Below are 20187 nucleotides of genomic sequence, written 5' to 3'. Positions count from 1 at the left end.
GATGCCAACACAGAAGACAATGTCCAACATAACAGGCCAATTACACTGGATTAATCTTTGTGTTTAGATAGGAGATGCCTCATATGGGCCAATAAGCCTTCTGCAGCCCCTATGTTTATCCCTTATGTATCCCCCCATGTTTTCACCTTCATTGTATTATCACCTGACCTAATGCGGGTATAAAATCAACTAGTATTGTAAGATCTGTTCACTTGAGAATGAACCATGGAGGTTCGAAACGTCGTGCAAATTATACAAATAAGTGTAATACACTCTATAGTAAATCACTTCTTTTCTTCACCTTAAAAGTACGAAAATAAGTTTTGGAGAACTCCTATTTCAATTAAGCCCTGATGCTAAGAAAATAGTTAGAGGGATAGAAGCCCTAAACCAGAAAACAATAAACACAGAATATGCAGTCATATTCAATGAAACATGTTTGAAAGAAAACCTGCTGCCAGTATACACCAATATATATATATATATATATATATATATATATATATATATATATATATATATATATATATATATATATATATATGTATATATATATATATATATATATATATATATATATATATATATATATATATATATATATATATATATATATATATATATATATATAATGTTCTAACACCAATCTTCTCAATAATTCGTAAGTTTTTCTTCACTGTCAAGAGAAGTTAAACAATTAAAACTTCTAAGTTAATTTTTACACTTGTCTATAATCTGACGCCTGAGGATGCATTTCGTCAGGTACACCTTATAATTCATTATAAGGAAGGTGACACACCATGCAACCTCTGAAGAAGCAACCAACTGTACCTCCTATTAGATTGTTTTACAGGAACTTCTTTTCCACGGCCAATAAAACAAAGGAAAGAGTCCTGAAAGATATTTTTGAAAGGAACGTTATCCCCACAGACACCAATCAGAAGATGCAACTAACAATTTACTACAAAAACAAGAAGACCGAACACTCTCTTATAAAAAACTCTCAAGACACCAAGAAAAGCGCCTTAAGAGAGACTAACGTCGCCAATGCCTTCACATGCCCACTTGGGGACTGTCAGCCCCAACGATCTCAGTATATAGGCAAGACAACAACGCCTCTCTCTCTAGGCAATTAACAATGCACAAACTATAGGGCTCTATCAAGGAATACATAATCTCCACACACAACCAGATAGTCACCAGAGACAACTTGTCAAGCAACACTGAAATAATCGACAGATATAACGACTGCAGGAGACTGGACATCAGCATGGCACTACATATTAAGAAGTCGAGACCAGCAATCAACAACCAGCTAACACATAATTACATTCTACCCACTCCGAGACCCAGAGCCAACGCAGACACGGCATCCAATAGCCCTACTAATACCCCCTGATCCATTTATTCATTGATCCACCTTGATCCATTTATTCAATGATACTCATTGATCCTTTTATTCATTGACACCCCTTGATCCATTTATTCTTTGATATATGTAATACCCCCCTTGTTATGGCATTCATCCCCCACCTCACCCAAAGAGTATATAATTCGATGTTTAACACAATAAAATTTTCTTTGAAAATGTAAGGTGTACCTTGCGAAACCCATTGCCAAGCGTCAGACTAGAGAAAAGTGTAATAATGAGCTTTGAAGAGTTAATTTTTCAACTACCCATGACAGGGAAGAAAAACATAAGAAATATTGAGAAGACTCGTGATAGAATCATTAATCTTTCCCCTTCGGGCATATTCAACAACATTTGTTTACAAAAAAGACTGCTACCAAAATATGCTAATATAATGTTCTCACATTACCATTTAGGAGAAGAGGATGAGCGACCAGAAACGGGAGAACTGCAGCCAGTAACAAGGGAACTGACTCCACCTTCACCACCATCACGGACCCTCGCCTGCAAGGACGTCACAAACTGTAATGCTATCAGCTATGTGTACTGTGTTGGGTCATCATATCGCTGATACTGACCCAGTACTGATATATTTATCTATATAAATAAAAATGTAAATGTTCGTTTGTTCAAAATCGCTAATATTTTTGTGAGGTGACAGAACATCTTTCACCTCACCCAAAAACACTTGTGTTTTATAACCTCACCCAAAAACCAATTTAAGCATTAAACAGTGTGTAAAAATTTGCCTTTGAAAATATATGAACTCTCTTGCAAAACGCTTCTAAGTATCAGAGCAAAAATAAAATGTGAAAATGAACTTTGGATAGTCAATTTTTCAATTACCCTCGACAGTGAAGAAAAACGTAAGAAATTTTGAGAAGATTCGTGTTAGAATCATTAATCTTACCCTTTCAGTCATATTAAACAGCATATGCTCACAAGAAAGATTGCTACCAATATATATATATATATATATATATATATATATATATATATATATATATATATATATATATATATATATATATATATATATATATATATATATATATATATATATATATATATATATATATATATATATATATATATATATATATATATATATATATATATATATATATATATATATATATATATATATATATATATATATATATATATATATATATATATGTCGTACCTAGTAGCCAGAACGCACTTCTCAGCCTACTATGCAAGGCCAAATTTGCCTAATAAGCCAAGTTTTCATGAATTAATTGCTTTTCGACAACCTAACCTACCTAACCTAACCTAACCTAAGTTTTTCGGCTACCTAACCTAACCTAACGTTTAAAGATAGGTTAGGTAGGGTTGGTTAGGTTCGGTCATATATCTACGTTAATTTTAACTTCAATAAAAAAAAATTGACCTCATGCGTAATGAAATGGGTAGCTTTATCATTTCATAAGAAAAAAATTAAAGAAAATATATTAATTCAGTAAAACTTGGCTTATTAGGCAAATCGGGCCTTGCATAGTAGGCAGAAAAGTGCGTTCTGGCTACTAGGTACGACATATATATATATATATATATATATATATATATATATATATATATATATATATATATATATATATATATATATATATATATATATATATATATATATATATATATATATATATATATATATATATATATATATATATATATATATATATATATATATATATATATATATATATATATATATATATATATATATATATATATATATATATATATATATATATATATATATATATATATATATATATATATATATATATATATATATATATGTCGTACCTAGTAGCCAGAACTCACTTCTCAGCCTACTATGCAAGGCCCGATTTGCCTAATAAGCCAAGTTTTCATGAATTAATTGTTTTTCGACTACCTAACCTACCTAACCTAACCTAACCTAACTTTTTTGGCTACCTAACCTAACCTAACCAATAAAGATAGGTTAAGTTAGGTTAGGTAGGGTTGGTTAGGTTCGGTCATATATCTACTTTAATTTTATCTCCAATAAAAAACAATTGACCTCATACATAATGAAATGGGTAACTTTATCATTTCATAAGAAAAAAAATAGAGAAAATATATTAATTCAGGAAAACTTGGCTTATTAGGCAAATCGGGCCATGCATAGTAGGCTGAGAAGTGAGTTCTGGCTACTAGGTACGACATATATATATATATATATATATATATATATATATATATATATATATATATATATATATATATATATATATATATATATATATATATATATATATATATATATATATATATATATATATATATATATATATATATATATATATATATATATATATATATATATATATATATATATATATATATATATATATATATATATATATATATATATATATATATATATATATATATATATATATATATATATATATATATATATATATATATATGTCGTACCTAATAGCCAGAACGCACTTCTCAGCCTACTATTCAAGGCCCGATTTGCCTAATAAGCCAAGTTTTCATGAATTAATGTTTTTTCGTCTACCTAACCTACCTAACCTAACCTAACCTAGCTTTTTTTGGCTACCTAACCTAACCTTACCCATAAATATAGGTTAGGTTAGGTTAGGTAGGGTTGGTTAGGTTCGGTCATATATCTACGTTAATTTTAACTCCAATAAAAAAAAATTGACCTTATACATAGAGAAAAGGGTGGCTTTATCATTTCATAAGAAAAAAATTATAGTAAATATATTAATTCAGGAAAACTTGGCTTATTAGGCAAATCGGGCCTTGAATAGTAGGCTGAGAAGTGAGTTCTGGCTACTAGGTACGACATATATATATATATATATATATATATATATATATATATATATATATATATATATATATATATATATATATATACTTGGACTCCCACGATGCCCTCTACCTTCTCACAAAGTGCCTTACCTTGCCCAGGCTAACATACTTCTTAAGGTGTGCACCAACTTTTGGCAACCCACTTCTAAATCAATATGATGAGCTCCTCAGGTCAATATTCAGGAAGGCGCTCAACCTAAATTTAGATGACAGTCAGTGGGACCAAGCAACACTACCAGTGAGATTTGGAGGGATAGGCATACGAAAGGCAACTGAGGTAGCACTTCCAGCATTCTTATCCTCATGTACAGCAGCCAACGAATTGGTAGGGCAGATCCTACCAGAGCGTATGAGAGAGACAGCGGGAACTCATGATCAAATGTTCATCGAAGCAGCCAGACAATGGGACACCATTGCACACCCTCAACCCCGACCACAAGTCCCAAAAGACCACAAGCAGGCCCACTGGGATAGCCCCATAATGGAAAAGACTGTCACAGCAATGATTGACAACGCTGATGCTGAAAACAAAGCCCGCCTCGTAGCGGTAACAGCACCCCACGCCGGGGATTTCTTATTTGCGGTGCCCAATGCAGCCCTGGGAACTCGCCTCAGTCATGACGCTCTACGCATTGGAGTTGCCCTTCGCCTTGCCGCCCCCATCCTCACCGAACATAGGTGCATCTGCGGAACTGCGATGGCAGACCAATATGGTCGTCATGGTCTGGTATGTCGTAAATCACAGGGTAAAATTGCAAGACATGAAGAAGTCAACGACATGATCAAGAGGAGCCTCGCCACAGCCCGCTGCCCGGCACAAAGAGAACCACACTTATCCAGACCTAACGACCCTCAGAAGCGCCCTGATGGGGTCACCTTGCTACCTTGGAAGGATGGTAAGCAAGTGGTATGGGACTACACGTGCGCTGCCACACTGGCCAGTACCTACCTCCACTACAGCACACATGAAAGCGGTGGTGCTGCTTCTTTCAGGGAATCGCAGAAAATTATTAAATACAGAGGTCTAGCACACTGCTACAGCTTTGTTCCGATCGGCTCGGAGACCCTCGGTTCGTGGGGAAAATGTGCATTGAAGTTCCTGAAGGAATTGGGGGACAAATTGATCAGCGCTACAAAAGACCAGAGAGCAAAAAGTTTCTTGTTCCAGCGCCTCAGTGTTGCGATTCAGAGGGGAAATGCCTGTTGCGTCTTGGGCACTAGTCCAACTTCAGAGGAATTCGAAGAAGTGTTTGACTTGCAACAATGATCGAACCCGTCTGTGACATTCATCAATGTTTCCCATTGTTGTGTTTTTCAAGAGATCCATAACCTTTGGGCACCTTTAAGCACCTTTTTGCATTATTATTTTTGTATCAACCCATGTATATCTTGTAACCATCAAATGCATAATAAAGCACAAAAAATAAAAAAGGAAGGGGGTGGTAGGAGAAAAGCAAACAGAAACTGTATTGGAGGGGATCTAAACATTCCCTCTAATGCGTTATGCGTGGTTTCCTCCGAGGCTATGGGTCCCCCTTCTTCCAGCTAGAGGTGGTACTCCCTTCCATTAAAATATATATATATATATATATATATATATATATATATATATATATATATATATATATATATATATATATATATATAAGGCACAACTCTCCTAAACACGAGAGTGAAGTGTACAACTTTAGAACACTTTCCCACCAGGAGACTCGAACCCTAGCCAGCACAGAAGCCTTCCAGCAACTGGCATAACAGGTGCGCCTTAACCCGCTCCACCACCAGCTCAGACCCTTAAAAGAGATGGTAATTTCGGAGTATTTAAATACACCAAAGATCACCACCTCCCAAGAGCAAGTGAGGGGTCATTTAGACGTTAATTTCATCAAGTCCCTGATAATATGGGAAGACACAGTGTCTATGCTTAAGGCACAACTCTCCTAAACACGAGAGTGAAGTGTACAACTTTAGAACACTTTCCCACCAGGAGACTCGAACCCTAGCCAGCACAGAAGCCTTCCAGCAACTGGCATAACAGGTACGCCTTAACCCGCTCCACCACCAGCTCAGATCCTTAAAAGAGATGGTAATTTCGGAGTATTTAAATACACCAAAGATCACCACCTCCCAAGAGCACTAGAGCAAGTGAGGGGGTCATTTAGACGTTAATTTCATCAAGTCCCTGTTAATATGGGAAGACACAGTGTCTATGCTTAAGGCACAACTCTCCTAAACACGAGAGTGAAGTGTACAACTTTAGAACACTTTCCCACCAGGAGACTCGAACCCTAGCCAGCACAGAAGCCTTCCAGCAACTGGCATAACAGGTACGCCTTAACCCACTCCACCACCAGCTCAGGCCCTTAAAAGAGATGGTAATTTCGGAGTATTTAAATACACCAAAGATCACCACCTCCCAAGAGCACTAGAGCAAGTGAGGGGTCATTTAGACGTTAATTTCATCAAGTCCCTGTTAATATGGGAAGACACAGTGTCTATGCTTAAGGTACAACTCTCCTAAACACGAGAGTGAAGTGTACAACTTTAGAACACTTTCCCACCAGGAGACTCGAACCCTAGCCAGCACAGAAGCCTTCCAGCAACTGGCATAACAGGTACGCCTTAACCCGCTCCACCACCAGCTCAGACCCTTAAAAGAGATGGTAATTTCGGAGTATTTAAATACACCAAAGATCACCACCTCCCAAGAGCACTAGAGCAAGTGAGGGGTAATTTAGACGTTAATTTCATCAAGTCCCTGTTAATATGGGAAGACACAGTGTCTATGCTTAAGGCACAACTCTCCTAAACACGAGAGTGAAGTGTACAAGTTTAGAACACTTTCCCACCAGGAGACTCGAACCCTAGCCAGCACAGAAGCCTTCCAGCAACTGGCATAACAGGTACGCCTTAACCCGCTCCACCACCAGCTCAGACCCTTAAAAGAGATGGTAATTTCGGAGTATTTAAATACACCAAAGATCACCACCTCCCAAGAGCACTAGAGCAAGTGAGGGGTCATTTAGACGTTAATTTCATCAAGTCCCTGTTAATATGGGAAGACACAGTGTCTATGCTTAAGGCACAACTCTCCTAAACACGAGAGTGAAGTGTACAACTTTAGAACACTTTCCCACCAGGAGACGCTAACCCTAGCCAGCACAGAAGCCTTCCAGCAACTGGCATAACAGGTACGCCTTAACCCGCTCCACCACCAGCTCAGACCCTTAAAAGAGATGGTAATTTCGGAGTATTTAAATACACCAAAGATCACCACCTCCCAAGAGCACTAGAGCAAGTGAGGGGTCATTTAGATGTTAATTTCATCAAGTCCCTGTTAATATGGGAAGACACAGTGTCTATGCTTAAGGCACAACTCTCCTAAACACGAGAGTGAAGTGTACAACTTTAGAACACTTTCCCACCAGGAGACTCGAACCCTAGCCAGCACAGAAGCCTTCCAGCAACTGGCATAACAGGTACGCCTTAACCCGCTCCACCACCAGCTCAGACCCTTAAAAGAGATGGTAATTTCGGAGTAATTAAATACACCAAAGATCACCACCTCCCAAGAGCACTAGAGCAAGTGAGGGGTCATTTAGACGTTAATTTCATCAAGTCCCTGTTAATAGGGGAAGACACAGTGTCTATGCTTAAGGCACAACTCTCCTAAACACGAGAGTGAAGTGTACAACTTTAGAACACTTTCCCACCAGGAGACTCGAACCCTAGTCAGCACAGAAGCCTTCCAGCAACTGGCATAACAGGTACGCCTTAACCCGCTCCACCACCAGCTCAGACCCTTAAAAGAGATGGTAATTTCGGAGTATTTAAATACACCAAAGATCACCACCTCCCAAGAGCACTAGAGCAAGTGAGGGGTCATTTAGACATTAATTTCATCAAGTCCCTGTTAATATGGGAAGACACAGTGTCTATGCTTAAGGCACAACTCTCCTAAACACGAGAGTGAAGTGTACAACTTTAGAACACTTTCCCACCAGGAGACTCGAACCCTAGCCAGCACAGAAGCCTTCCAGCAACTGGCATAACAGGTACGCCTTAACCCGCTCCACCACCAGCTCAGACCCTTAAAAGAGATGGTAATTTCGGAGTATTTAAATACACCAAAGATCACCACCTCCCAAGAGCACTAGAGCAAGTGAGGGGTCATTTAGACGTTAATTTCATCAAGTCCCTGTTAATATGGGAAGACACAGTGTCTATGCTTAAGGCACAACTCTCCTAAACACGAGAGTGAAGTGTACAACTTTAGAACACTTTCCCACCAGGAGACTCGAACCCTAGCCAGCACAGAAGCCTTCCAGCAACTGGCATAACTGGTACGCCTTAACCCGCTCCACCACCAGCTCAGACCCTTAAAAGAGATGGTAATTTCGGAGTATTTAAATACACCAAAGATCACCACCTCCCAAGAGCACTAGAGCAAGTGAGGGGTCATTTAGACGTTAATTTCATCAAGAAAGTGTTCTAAAGTTGTACACTTCACTCTCGTGTTTAGGAGAGTTGTGCCTTAAGCATAGACACTGTGTCTTCCCATATTAACAGGGACTTGATGAAATTAACGTCTAAATGACCCCTCACTTGCTCTAGTGCTCTTGGGAGGTGGTGATCTTTGGTGTATTTAAATACTCCGAAATTACCATCTCTTTTAAGGGTCTGAGCTGGTGGTGGAGCGGGTTAAGGCGTACCTGTTATGCCAGTTACTGGAAGGCTTCTGTGCTGGCGAGGGTTCGAGTCTCCTGGTGGGAAAGTGTTCTAAAGTTGTACACTTCACTCTCGTGTTTAGGAGAGTTGTGCCTTAAGCATAGACACTGTGTCTTCCCATATTAACAGGGACTTGATGAAATTAACGTCTAAATGACCCCTCACTTGCTCTAGTGCTCTTGGGAGGTGGTGATCTTTGGTGTATTTAAATACTCCGAAATTACCATCTCTTTTAAGGGTCTGAGCTGGTGGTGGAGCGGGTTAAGGCGTACCTGTTATGCCAGTTGCTGGAAGGCTTCTGTGCTGGCTAGGGTTCGAGTCTCCTGGTGGGAAAGTGTTCTAAAGTTGTACACTTCACTCTCTTGTTTAGGAGAGTTGTGCCTTAAGCATAGACACTGTGTCTTCCCGTATTAACAGGGACTTGATGAAATTAACGTCTAAATGACCCCTCACTTGCTCTAGTGCTCTTGGGAGGTGGTGATCTTTGGTGTATTTAAATACTCCGAAATTACCATCTCTTTTAAGGGTCTGAGCTGGTGGTGGAGCGGGTTAAGGCGTACCTGTTATGCCAGTTGCTGGAAGGCTTCTGTGCTGGCTAGGGTTCGAGTCTCCTGGTGGGAAAGTGTTCTAAAGTTGTACACTTCACTCTCGTGTTTAGGAGAGTTGTGCCTTAAGCATAGACACTGTGTCTTCCCATATTAACAGGGACTTGATGAAATTAACGTCTAAATGACCCCTCACTTGCTCTAGTGCTCTTGGGAGGTGGTGATCTTTGGTGTATTTAAATACTCCGAAATTACCATCTCTTTTAAGGGTCTGAGCTGGTGGTGGAGCGGGTTAAGGCGTACCTGTTATGCCAGTTGCTGGAAGGCTTCTGTGCTGGCTAGGGTTCGAGTCTCCTGGTGGGAAAGTGTTCTAAAGTTGTACACTTCACTCTCGTGTTTAGGAGAGTTGTGCCTTAAGCATAGACACTGTGTCTTCCCGTATTAACAGGGACTTGATGAAATTAACGTCTAAATGACCCCTCACTTGCTCTAGTGCTCTTGGGAGGTGGTGATCTTTGGTGTATTTAAATACTCCGAAATTACCATCTCTTTTAAGGGTCTGAGCTGGTGGTGGAGCGGGTTAAGGCGTACCTGTTATGCCAGTTGCTGGAAGGCTTCTGTGCTGGCTAGGGTTCGAGTATCCTGGTGGGAAAGTGTTCTAAAGTTGTACACTTCACTCTCGTGTTTAGGAGAGTTGTGCCTTAAGCATAGACACTGTGTCTTCCCATATTAACAGGGACTTGATGAAATTAACGTCTAAATGACCCCTCACTTGCTCTAGTGCTCTTGGGAGGTGGTGATCTTTGGTGTATTTAAATACTCCGAAATTACCATCTCTTTTAGGGGCTGAGCTGGTGGTGGAGCGGGTTAAGGCGTACCTGTTATGCCAGTTGCTGGAAGGCTTCTGTGCTGGCTAGGGTTCGAGTCTCCTGGTGGGAAAGTGTTCTAAAGTTGTACACTTCACTCTCGTGTTTAGGAGAGTTGTGCCTTAAGCATAGACACTGTGTCTTCCCATATTAACAGGGACTTGATGAAATTAACGTCTAAATGACCCCTCACTTGCTCTAGTGCTCTTGGGAGGTGGTGATCTTTGGTGTATTTAAATACTCCGAAATTACCATCTCTTTTAAGGGTCTGAGCTGGTGGTGGAGCGGGTTAAGGCGTACCTGTTATGCCAGTTGCTGGAAGGCTTCTGTGCTGGCTAGGGTTCGAGTCTCCTGGTGGGAAAGTGTTCTAAAGTTGTACACTTCACTCTCGTGTTTAGGAGAGTTGTGCCTTAAGCATAGACACTGTGTCTTCCCGTATTAACAGGGACTTGATGAAATTAACGTCTAAATGACCCCTCACTTGCTCTAGTGCTCTTGGGAGGTGGTGATCTTTGGTGTGTTTAAATACTCCGAAATTACCATCTCTTTTAAGGGTCTGAGCTGGTGGTGGAGCGGGTTAAGGCGTACCTGTTATGCCAGTTGCTGGAAGGCTTCTGTGCTGGCTAGGGTTCGAGTCTCCTGGTGGGAAAGTGTTCTAAAGTTGTACACTTCACTCTCTTGTTTAGGAGAGTTGTGCCTTAAGCATAGACACTGTGTCTTCCCGTATTAACAGGGACTTGATGAAATTAACGTCTAAATGACCCCTCACTTGCTCTAGTGCTCTTGGGAGGTGGTGATCTTTGGTGTATTTAAATACTCCGAAATTACCATCTCTTTTAAGGGTCTGAGCTGGTGGTGGAGCGGGTTAAGGCGTACCTGTTATGCCAGTTGCTGGAAGGCTTCTGTGCTGGCTAGGGTTCGAGTCTCCTGGTGGGAAAGTGTTCTAAAGTTGTACACTTCACTCTCGTGTTTAGGAGAGTTGTGCCTTAAGCATAGACACTGTGTCTTCCCATATTAACAGGGACTTGATGAAATTAACGTCTAAATGACCCCTCACTTGCTCTAGTGCTCTTGGGAGGTGGTGATCTTTGGTGTATTTAAATACTCCGAAATTACCATCTCTTTTAGGGGCTGAGCTGGTGGTGGAGCGGGTTAAGGCGTACCTGTTATGCCAGTTGCTGGAAGGCTTCTGTGCTGGCTAGGGTTCGAGTCTCCTGGTGGGAAAGTGTTCTAAAATTGTACACTTCACTCTCGTGTTTAGGAGAGTTGTGCCTTAAGCATAGACACTGTGTCTTCCCATATTAACAGGGACTTGATGAAATTAACGTCTAAATGACCCCTCACTTGCTCTAGTGCTCTTGGGAGGTGGTGATCTTTGGTGTATTTAAATACTCCGAAATTACCATCTCTTTTAAGGGTCTGAGCTGGTGGTGGAGCGGGTTAAGGCGTACCTGTTATGCCAGTTGCTGGAAGGCTTCTGTGCTGGCTAGGATTCGAGTCTCCTGGTGGGAAAGTGTTCTAAAGTTGTATATATATATATATATATATATATATATATATATATATATATATATGTCGTACCTAGTAGCCAGAACGCACTTCTCCGCCTACTATGCAAGTCCCGATTTGCCTAATAAGCCAAGTTTTCATGAATTAATTGCTTTTCGACTACCTAACCTACATAACCTAACCTAACCTAACTTTTTTGGTTACCTAACTTAACCTAACCTATAAAGATAGGTTAGGTTAGGTTAGGTAGGGTTGGTTAGGTTCGGTCATTTATCTACGTTAATTTTAACTCCAATAAAAAAAATTGACCTCATACACAATGAAATGAGTAGCTTTATCATTTCATAAGAAAAAAAATTAGAGAAAATATATTAATTCATGAAAACTTGGCTTATTAGACAAATCGGGCCTTGCATAGTAGGCTGAGAAGTGCGTTCTTCTATATATATATATATATATATATATATATATATATATATATATATTATATATGTCGTACCTAGTAGCCAGAACGCACTTCTCAGCCTACTATGCAAGGCCCGATTTGTCTAATAAGCCAAGTTTTCATGAATTAATATATTTTCTCTAATTTTTTTCTTATGAAATGATAAAGCTACTCATTTCATTGTGTATGAGGTCAATTTTTTTATTGGAGTTAAAATTAACGTAGATATATGACCGAACCTAACCAACCCTACCTAACCTAACCTAACCTAACCTATCTTTATAGGTTAGGTTAGGTTAGGTAGCCGAAAAAGTTAGGTTAGGTTAGGTTAGGTAGGTTAGGTAGTCGAAAAAAACATTAATTCATGAAAACTTGGATTATTAGGCAAATCGGGCCTTGCATAGTAGGGTGAGAAGTGCGTTCTGGCTACTAGGTACGACATATATAATATATAGTAGTAGTAGTAGTAGGCATCCTTCAGTCTCGGGAGACTATGGAGTTGCGCCCTAGTTGTCAATCCTGGTGTAGCGTCTGGTGTGACTGATGAGGCCAATCCGAGAGTGGCAGTCCTTCCCACACTGAGCACAAACGAAGTCCGATTCTGGTCTGTCTTCCTGGTTACCGGCTTCCCTTCTCTGTCTCTTTGCCTCCGATTCCTTGGCAAGTGACTCCTCGAACTTGGAGAGACCTCGTTGAACAGACTGCCTCCAGGCTGAACGGTCTGCAGCCAGTGTCTCCCATATAGCAAGATCGACGTCCATGGCTTTCAGGTCCCTTTTGCATACGTCTTTGTACCGTAACTGGGGCTTGCCTACTGGACGCTTTCCCTGCCTCAGCTCTCCATACAGGAGATCCTTGGGGATCCTGCCGTCGCCCATTCGCACAACGTGCCCGAGCCAGCGCATTCGTCTCTGTTTCAGCATTGTGTACATGCTGGTGATTCTTGCTCTCCCCAAGACGTTGTTGTTTGTCACCTTGTCCTGCCAGGTGATGTCCAAGATGTGTCTAAGGCAGCGCATGTGGTAGGCATTCAGCAGTCTTTCCTGACGGGCGCGGAGTGTCCAAGACTCACTGCCATAAAGGAGAGTGCTCAGGACACAGGATCTGTAAACCTGAATCTTAGTATACTCAGTTAGCCTATTGTTGGCCCACACTCTCTTTGTCAGTTTGAACAAGGTAGTAGATGCCTTACCGATGCGTTTGGTTTACCGAGTACATGCCTTACCGATTATATATATAATATATATATATATATATATATATATATATATATATATATATATATATATATATATATATATATATATATATATATATATATATATATATATATATATATATGTGTGTGTATTGTGACGGTAAAGTGTTGGAGTGTTGATGTTCGGCAGTCCTCCAATGTCAGGTGGCAATGCCTTGTCACACTTACAGAAAAAAAAGAGACTGCTTGCCTGTTTGTCTGTGGTAAGGTAATGGGAAGACACGCAAAACACAAAATATAAACAATGAAATTTTAATTACTTTAGAAAACAAGATATGAACAAAGACAATCCCTTGGCTTACGTAAAATTCAAAACAAGTCGACAAACAAAACAACATGAATAATTAATAAATGTGAAAATTTACTCTAATATAAAATAAAGTGCAAGACAATAATAATAATCAGGTGCTGAGAATATTGGCTAAAGCTGCCACCTCCCTTAGTACACGACAGCCAGGGCTTAGTCTACCAGAGAGAGATGTCAACTCCTAAGAGCACAAAGATATTCTGAGGAGGACGGCGTGAGCTGGCCCAGACGTCGACTCAGGTAGAGGGCATGAGTGCAGGTGCAGGTGCTGTCGGCGATACACCAGCAAATCAGGAGAAGGCAGGCGGAGAATGGGTAGTTTGCTCGTTGACGACGGGTGGAGAGCCGGTGTGTCATGTGGTGCAAGGTACGCTTTGCTTCCTGGGCAAAACGTTTAGTGATACTGGTGGACGTATCTTCAATATAGTATCTTGTACTTGTAGAATAACGTAAATGATATAGGGAAGAGCAGGCGCAAACTCTCTTGAAAGAGATTATCGTCACAGCATTCTTTCTTGTAAGCATATGCTGCTTAATAAGACAGAAAGGGTAAGATTATTGATTCTAACACAAATCTTATGTATATATATATATATATATATATATATATATATATATATATATATATATATATATATATATATATATATATATATATATATATATATATATATATATATATATATACATATATATATATATATATATATATATATATATATATATATATATATATATATATATATATATATATATATATATATATATATATATGTCGTACCTAATAGCCAGAACGCACTTCTCAGCCTACTATTCAAGGCCCGATTTGCCTAATAAGCCAAGTTTTCATGAATTAATGTTTTTTCGTCTACCTAACCTACCTAACCTAGCTTTTTTTGGCTACCTAACCTAACCTTACCTATAAATATAGGTTAGGTTAGGTTAGGTAGGGTTGGTTAGGTTCGGTCATATATCTACGTTAATTTTAACTCCAATAAAAAAAAATTGACCTCATACATAGAGAAAAGGGTTGCTTTATCATTTCATAAGAAAAAAAATATAGTAAATATATTAATTCAGGAAAACTTGGCTTATTAGGCAAATCGGGCCTTGAATAGTAGGCTGAGAAGTGAGTTCTGGCTACTAGGTACGACATATATATATATATATATATGTCGTACCTGGTAGCCAGAACGCACTTCTCAGCCTACTATGCAATGCCCGATTTGCCTAATTTGCCAAGTTTTCATGAATTAATTGTTTTTCGACTACCTAACCTAACCTAACTTTTTCGGCTACCTAACCTAACCTAACCTATAAAGATAGGTTAGGTTAGGTTAGGTAGGGTTGGTTAAGTTCGGTCATATATCTACGATATTTTTAACTCCAATAAAAAAAAATTGACCTCATACATAATGAAATGGGTAGCTTTATCATTTCATAAGAAAAAAATTGGAGAAAATATATTAATTCAGGAAAACTTGGCTTATTTGGCAAATCGGGCATTGCATAGTAGGCTGAGAAGTGCGTTCTGGCTACTAGGTACGACATATATATATATATATATATATATATATATATATATATATATATATATCTGAGGTGTACAAAGCAGCCATGTCTTTCCCAACAGGTTCAGCAGGGGGCTTTACAGGCCTAAGACCCCAGCACATCAAACAAATGCTGAACCCGGTGCTTGGAGATGCTGCAAAGGACCTTCTAGTGGAACTTACCAGATTCTCTAACATGTGTTTGGCTGGCGGCATCCCTGAGGACATCAGGCCTGTCTTTTATGGAGCAGCACTCTGTGCTCTAAAGAAGAAGGATAGGGGTATCAGGCCCATTGCCGTTGGCAACACCCTCCGACGCCTTGTAGCTAAGGCTGCAGTGAGATCTATCAGCCAGGAAGCAGCCACCTTGCTGAAACCTCATCAGCTCGGGTTTGGGATTCCCCTAGGTTGTGAAGCTGCAGCACATGCAGCGCGGGCTTACATTGCTGATCTTCCGGACCAGAAGGCACTAGTAAAGCTTGACTTCAAAAATGCCTTCAATCAAGTCAGACGAGACGCTGTCCTCAGGGCTGTACACAACCATTTCCGTCCCCTTTACCCATTCATCCGATCGTGCTACAGTGGGGACTCTAAGCTTCTTTTTGGGGAGCATGAAATAAACTCCTGTGAAGGTGTCCAACAAGGTGACCCCTTAGCCCCCCTCCTTTTCTGCCTAGCTATCAAAGAGGTCACTGATAGTCTGACAAGCGAGCTAAACATCTGGTACCTGGATGATGGCACTCTAGCTGGAACTCCGGAAACCATTTTGGGGGATATAAGGAAAATCCAGGAGCAGGGAGCAGCCTTAGGCCTCATTCTCAATGCATCCAAATGTGAAATAATCTCCCGCAACCCAGACATCACTGGGCAAATACAAAATGCTCTTCCAGACATTCTCGTTGTCGAACCACCGGACTGCACTCTCCTGGGTGCCCCCATTGGCCCACGAGCAATCGAGGAGGTCCTGGCTGCAAAAATCACTGACCTAAAGAGAATGCAGGACAGGATTGACAAGATTGATGCCCATGATGCTCTCTTTCTCCTTACAAGATGCCTGTCTCTCCCTAAGTTGACCTACTTTCTGAGATGTTCTCCATCCTACAGCAGCCCTAAGTTAAATGTGTATGACACCCTTCTGAGGTCCATGCTGGTGAAAGTCCTGAACCTGCCATTGGACGACTCTCAGTGGGAGCAAGCAACCCTTCCTGTAAGACTCGGCGGCCTTGGTGTCCGCACAGCCTCCCAAATTGCTCTACCAGCCTTCCTTTCCTCCTCTCATGCATCGCACGACCTCGTCAGAGATATTTTACCTGCAACCCTGAGAGATTCAGCAGGAATACACGATCCTGCTTTCACTGAATGTTCAAATCAGTGGAATGTTCTTGCAGCCCCAGCAACCATTATAGAACCAACAAAACAACACAAACAGTCCGGCTGGGACCACCCTCTAGTGGAAAAAGTAGCTGATGCCATGCTAAGCGTCGCAACATCAGACAAGGAGAAAGCCCGCCTCAGAGCAGTGCGTGCCCCCCATGCAGGAGACTTCCTCCTGGCAGTACCCATGTCTGCAATGGGCACGCGCCAAGATCCAGAATCCCTTCGTGTAGCAGTGGCCCTCCGACTTGGTGCCCCAATTCACACTGAATACAAGTGTATTTGCAACAGGGTGGAAGCAGACCAATACGGACTGCATGGGTTGCATTGCGGAAGCACAAAGGGCTGGCATGCAAGACATAACGAGGTCAATGACATCATCAAGAGAAGCCTCGTCTCAGCTGGGTGCCCAGCGGAGAGAGAACCTCGCATCCTAGGGGTCCAAAACCCGGATTTCCCAGCACTTCGCCCTGATGGCATCACCATATACTCATGGAAGGAGGGTAGACAGTTGGTGTGGGACTACACATGTGTATCCACCCTGGCTGACACCTATGTACACTTCGGAGCTGATCAAGCAGGTGGGGCGGCCAACCACAGGGAAACAGCAAAATCACTCAAGTACAGGCGACTGGAAGGTCAATACCTCTTTGTTCCCATAGCGTCTGAGACGCATGGCCCCTGGGGCAAGAGTGCCTTGGGATTTCTCAAGGAATTGGGGTCCAAGCTCATTGACGTCACCAGAGACCCAAGGGCTTCCAGTTTTTTATTTCAGCGTCTCAGTGTGGCGATCCAGAGGGGAAATGCTTGCTGCGTCCTCGGTTCCTGTCCAGAAGCGGAGGAGCTTCAAGAGATCCATAACCTTTAGGCATTTGTCTTGTATGTTTTGTAACCTTTAAATACACAATAAAGGAAAAAAAAAAAAAAAAGGGAAGGAAAAAAAAAAAAAAAAAAGGGAAGGGGGTGGTAGGAGAAAAGCACACAGAAACTGTATTGGAGGGGACCCACATTCCCTCCAATGCGTTATGTGTGGTTTCCTCCGAGGCTATGGGTCCCCCTTCTTCCAGCCAGAGGTGGTACTCTCTTCCCTATTTTATTTAAAAAAAAAAAAAAAATATATATATATATATATATATATATATATATATATATATATATATTATTAAATATGACCGAAAAAGTAAGATTAATAATTCTAACACGAATTTTCTCGATCTTTCTTATGTTTCTTTTCACTGTTGATGGTAATTGAAAAATCAATTCTCAAAAATTCATTTTTATTTTTTGGAGAATTGATTTTTCAATTACCATCAAGTGAAAAGAAACATAAGAAAGATCGAGAAAATTCGTGTTAGAATTATTAATCTTACTTTTTCGGTCATATTTAATAATATATGTCTACAGGAAAGACTGCTTTTGACTGAATTCGAATTGGGCACATGTATAAGCAAGTAGATGGGGTCGCCATGGGTTCTCCCCTAGGTGTCCTGTTTGCAAACTTCTACATGGGTACCATCGAGCAAAAAGTCTTAGTCGACATGAACTTGAAACCGGCCATATACTGCAGGTATGTTGACGACATTTTTACATAGGTAGCTGATGTCAGACATCTGCAGGAGCTGAAGGAGGCATTTGAGCAGAGTTCCGTGTTGCGTTTCACTTACGAGATGGAAAAGGATGGGAAGCTGCCCTTTCTAGATGTAACAGTCATGGAAAAGAGCGGAGGTTTCCACACTGCAGTCTACACTAAGGAAACGAACATAGGAATGTGCCTAAATGCCAACAGCGACTGCCCAGACAGGTACAAGAGGAGTGTTGTTAACGCATATGTCGACCGTGCTCTCAGCCACAGCTCAGAATGGAAGCAAGTCGACGAAAAACTCTGTAGGGTAAGGCAGGTCCTAGTCAACAACGGCTTCTCCAATGGTTTCGTCGAAGACATCATAAAAAGGAAAGTGAAACGCCATGCAACCTCTGAAGAGACAACTAACACAACACCTATACCCCCTATTAGACTATTTTTACAGGAACTTCTTTTCCACAGCTCATAAAACGGAGGAAAGGGTCCTGAAAGATATTGTTAATAGAAACGTTATCCCTACAGACAAAAATCAGAGAATACAACTGACGATTTACTATACAACCAGAAAAACGGCCAGCCTACTCATGAGAAACTCTCCAGACACAAAGCAGAACGCTTTAAAAGAGACCAACGTCGTCTATGCCTTCAAATGCCCTCATGGGGACTGTAAGCTCCAAAAAAAACAGTATATAGGCAAGACAACAACATCTCTTTCTAGGCGTTTAACGATGCATAAGCAACAGGGCTCCATTAAGGAACATATAATCTCTTCCCACAACCAAACCATCGCCAGAGAAATCCTAGTAAACAACACAGAAATCATTGATAGATACAGCGATAGCAGGCGGCTTGACGTTTGCGAGGCACTACACATTAAGAAGTCAACACCAGCAATCAACAACCAATTAATGCACATCTATATTCTACCCACCTCAAGACTCCGCTCCAATATAGAAGCATCATGAAATATGGACCAATAGGCTTTCTACAATCACTTCCATTCAATACCCATTGTTTCGTGTTCTGTCTTGTGTTGATGAATTTAATACCCTTTTAAATACCACCTCACCCCATCCACCTCACTCTAATGTAGATATAAACAAATCGGAGATGTGTAAGTTCTATTCAGTTGTGTATGTGTAAACTAAAGTCTTTGAAAATGTAATAAGTTTTACGAAACGCGCTCAAGTGTCGCGTCAGACTAGAAATAAAAATGAGTTTTGGAGAATTGATTTTTGAATTACCACCAACAGTGAAATGAAATGTACGAAAGATCGAGAAAATTCGTGTTAGAATTATTAATCTTACTTTTTCGGTCATATTTAATAATATTTGTCTAAATGCAATACATAGAGCAGGAAATAACGCCATCCTCAAGAGGAAAACAATTACCCAACAACATAAGGACCATTGGTATTACTGTGATAGGATCAAAGAACTACATTACAGTCTAAATTGTGCCCGAAAGAATTTCAGAAGACATAGAACAGAACCGAAGCTAATCTAGGACTTCTTAGAGCTATGGTTCTAGTGGTGCATCAAGCTAAATCAGCGTACATCCTTGGACGACATCTGGAGGCAGATCAACAATGCCAAAGGAAAATTGCCTCCTGCTCCGCCACATCATGTTCATCCAGAGCAAGAAGCAGGAAGATTAGCAATTCTATTTGCTTCAAGAGCCAGTTCCACTCAACTTCCTCAAGCTTCTCTG

The sequence above is a fragment of the Procambarus clarkii genome, chromosome 73, assembly GCF_040958095.1.
Source record: "Procambarus clarkii isolate CNS0578487 chromosome 73, FALCON_Pclarkii_2.0, whole genome shotgun sequence".
Lineage (NCBI taxonomy): Eukaryota > Metazoa > Arthropoda > Malacostraca > Decapoda > Cambaridae > Procambarus > Procambarus clarkii.
Note: the sequence above shows the minus strand (reverse complement) of the source record.